At 41.6% G+C, this 3989-nt stretch overlaps 1 non-coding gene across 1 annotated transcript; it reads left to right on the plus strand.

Moving 5' to 3' along the window:
• Nucleotides 1–2462: 2462 nt before the first annotated feature.
• TRNAS-UGA (transfer RNA serine (anticodon UGA)) lies at nt 2463–2544 on the plus strand. The gene has a single exon. It is a non-coding gene; the product is annotated as a tRNA-Ser (tRNA).
• Nucleotides 2545–3989: the final 1445 nt, after the last annotated feature.

The following is a 3989-nucleotide window of genomic DNA, read 5'->3' on the forward strand; positions in this document are numbered from 1 at the left end:
CAAACAGGATGAGAAGATCTGCGAGCACAGAAAAAGAGGGGCACAAATGCCGTGTAGTCGTGGCCGAGTGGTTAAGGCGATGGATTAGAAATCCATTGGGGTCTCCCCGCGCAGGTTTGAATCCTGCCGACTACGGAGGTTTGTTTTCCCTCATCCTTGAATATTCTTTAAAACCCAATGAAATGCAAAGTCTGCATGTATTAAAGTGCGTTTGAGTACTTATCCCTCGCTGTATTGCCAGCCATTCTTTTTCTCTCGCTGAAGAATGTTTCGTGCCGTCCTAAGCACTAACGCAAACTAAAGAGATGGAATCAGAAGGGCCTCAAACCCTACCGTTCTTCAAATGGTTTCCCTCAAAGCATTCCTGTGTAGTTGTGGCCGAGTGGTTAAGGCGATGGACTTGAAATCCATTGGGGTTTCCCCGCGCAAGTTCGTAATCCTGCCAACTACGTTTGGCTTGTTCACGTGGGTGCTAGTCTGTTGATCAGTTTGCTTTTCCACACCCCACTGTCAAAACTGTTTTAACATGATGAAAAGCGATCGATATGCTTGCTATGTCTCAGTCGTGCTCCATGTTTGTTCACAGCAATTACTTTATTCTGAGGCTTAAATGACTGTTTGACGCAACTTTTATTTTCACCAATAGAAAAGAGAGCCCAAGCAGCATTTACAATGCTAAAACCTACTTGTCTCTCCTGGCGCCAGCTTTCCCTTTGTCTGCCTCCAGAGAGATTTCCTAATGCCATTAGCAACTTGGAGGACTCCAAAGAGTTGGAAAAGCACGACGATCACTTGTTTGCCATTGGACTTCTTCCAACCGTCTAAGCACTTTTAGCATGATGTGATCAAATAGATTTAAAAACCACACGACTATCAGGAACTATCAAGACTTAACTGCAGCACTCAAGGGGCTGCTCAGCCATGTAAAGCTATTTAGGAATTTCCTAGCAACATAAAAAAGGTAACAAGGCATAGTGCAACCTTCTCGATACGAAAGATCAGAAATCTCAGTTGGATCGACGGAGCAGACCTTTGGAGCAGAAAGCCTGATGGGAAAAAGAAAAAGAAAACAAAGTACACATAACTTTTTTATCATTTCAGGAAAGTGGCTAGGGTCATGGTTTAAGCACAAGAAAAACCTTCATGAAAAAACTGACTATATGCTTGGTTTGCTTTCGGTCACAATGTGTCTGGTTTCGATGGCATTCCTGTGGGGAATGAAGGCTCTACATTAAGTTTGTCTGTCAGAATGCTAACCGGTTGCCCATGCTGTGTAAGTTGTTTGATAATAGAGGTCTGCCCTGAGCCAGCCAAGAGTAAAGTCACACACAGTGAGTTGTGTGACCAGGGCTTAACCACAGAAAGCTATTTAACATTTTGAATTTGCCTTAGTGAGCCTGTAGATAGAAAGAAGAGCCATGCAAAAAAAGAAAGAGGTTCCAACTCTCCCTTAGCGGTAACTTTGAAACGATGCACATTTAAAAAAACAGCGCCTAGAGAGATTTTGGGAAAGAACGGAAGCTGCCTTTTGGCTATATTTCTATCTCGACTCAGTTTAATAGTTGGATTCCTTCTGTCTTTAGTTATCTATTTTTTCCTAAACATTGACACGTTATTGATTTCAAATAGCCCAGAAAACAAGTTTTCAAAGTAATGCACTTTTTTTTTTCTCTTCTGGACTCTACTCTAGAAGGATTCGCCCAGCCTTTACTTTCTTTCCTCTTCCAGGAATCGTCTCTGCTACAGTTCTGTAGTAAATCCATCTGGCAGCATGCACGGGATTTAGTATGAATAAGTTACCTTTGAGTGAATGCAGGGATTATTTGTATCTGGTCTGGATTGTGCTGGTAGCATATGAATTTGCTGCAGTGTCTGTATAAGCTGATTAATAGATGAGATCTGGCAGTAGTCAGCCAATGTCCAAGAATACATAGTGAGGTGTGAGTAAAAAGGAGGAAGCTGGTCAACATTCTGAGTAGGCTGTAGAGAGTCTTCCAAAAGAAGGCCCATGAGATAAAGTGCTGTTTATTTTAGTTAGCAAAAGTAGGCAAACGTAGGCACATTGGAGAAGAAGAAAAGAAACTTCAAAATATACAAACAGGATGAGGAGATCTGCGAGCACAGAAAGAGATGGGCACAAACGCCGTGTAGTCGTGGCCGAGTGGTTAAGGCGATGGACTAGAAATCCATTGGGGTCTTCCCGCGCAGGTTTGAATCCTGCCGACTACGGAGGTTTGTTTTCCCTCATCCTTGAATATTCTTTAAAACCCAATGAAATGCAAAGTCTGCATGTATTAAAGTGCGTTTGAGTACTTATCCCTCGCTGTATTGCCAGCCATTCTTTTTCTCTCGCTGAAGAATGTTTCGTGCCGTCCTAAGCACTAACGCAAACTAAAGAGATGGAATCAGAAGGGCCTCAAACCCTACCGTTCTTCGAATGGTTTCCCTCGAAGCATTCCTGTGTAGTTGTGGCCGAGTGGTTAAGGCGATGGACTTGAAATCCATTGGGGTTTTCCCGCGCAGGTTCGAATCCTGCCAACTATGTTTGGCTTGTTCACGTGGGTGCTAGTCTGTTGATCAGTTTGCTTTTCCACACCCCACTGTCTCAGTTATGTCTCAGTCGTGCTCCATGTTTGTTCACAGCAATTACTTTATTCTGAGGCTTAAATGACTGTTTGACGCAACTTTTATTTTCACCAAAGAAAAGAGAGCCCAAGCAGCATTTACAATGCTAAAACATACTTGTCTCTCCTGGCGCCAGCTTTCCCTTTGTATGTCTCCAGAGAGATTTCCTAATGCCATTAGCAACTTGGAGGACTCCAAAGAGTTGGAAAAGCACGACGATCACTTGTTTGCCATTGGACTTCTTCCAACCGTCTAAGCACTTTTAGCATGATGTGATCAAATAGATTTAAAAACCACACGACTATCAGGAACTATCAAGACTTAACTGCAGCACTCAAGGGGCTGCTCAGGCATGTAAAGCTATTTAGGAATTTCCTAGCAACATAAAAAAGGTAACAAGGCATAGTGCAACCTTCTCGATACGAAAGATCAGAAATCTCAGTTGGATCGACGGAGCAGACCTTTGGAGCAGAAAGCCTGATGGGAAAAAGAAAAAGAAAACAAAGTACACATAACTTTTTTATCATTTCAGGAAAGTGGCTAGGGTCATGGTTTAAGCACAAGAAAAACCTTCATGAAAAAACTGACTATATGCTTGGTTTGCTTTCGGTCACAATGTGTCTGGTTTCGATGGCATTCCTGTGGGGAATGAAGGCTCTACATTAAGTTTAAAATATAAGAAAAAAGGTATAAACAATATACCAGCAAGTGGAGCGCTATAATGAATATTAATATAAATAATGAGGGGGTATACTCACCCCTCCAACATAGTGATACAATGTGTCCAAATGTACATACAAAGTAAAACAACAAAAAGAGAGAATATAGTGCAGATGGTTTACAAAAATAAAAAATGAATAATAGTAGCAATTGGTTGAAACCACTCACGTGGGTTGGAGCCTATAAGCTATTGGCTCCGTAAGTGACTCCTTTTTGCTCTTGAGGCAGCAACACACCCCTTTATCCCAAACGATGTTCTCCCGGAGATATGGAACAAGCAGAGAGAGAGAACCTCATAGGTGGTATTGTACAGATAGTGTATACAAAATAGTGAGATAGTAATTGTTATGCTCACCTTAGACAGAGCCTTGAATTCCTGGCTCTGAGGTTTGTTGGCAATATGCTAATTTATTGGGATAGCATTCCCCACATAGTGTTCCTGGAGGCTAGAAAGGACTATATGGACTGATATAAAAAAATATCGATTTATTGTAGAGATAAAAAATAAAAAATAATAAAAACAATATTAAGACTTCTCAAAAGCATATAAGCTAAAAGGTAGAAAGTCCAAAAAGTCCAAAACTCCAGCTAAACGCGTTTCACTCTTGTATGAGCTTCCTCAGTAGCTGTGAAGTAGCCTCAGG

The sequence above is a fragment of the Pelobates fuscus genome, chromosome 12 (genome assembly GCF_036172605.1).
Source record: "Pelobates fuscus isolate aPelFus1 chromosome 12, aPelFus1.pri, whole genome shotgun sequence".
Taxonomy (NCBI): domain Eukaryota; kingdom Metazoa; phylum Chordata; class Amphibia; order Anura; family Pelobatidae; genus Pelobates; species Pelobates fuscus.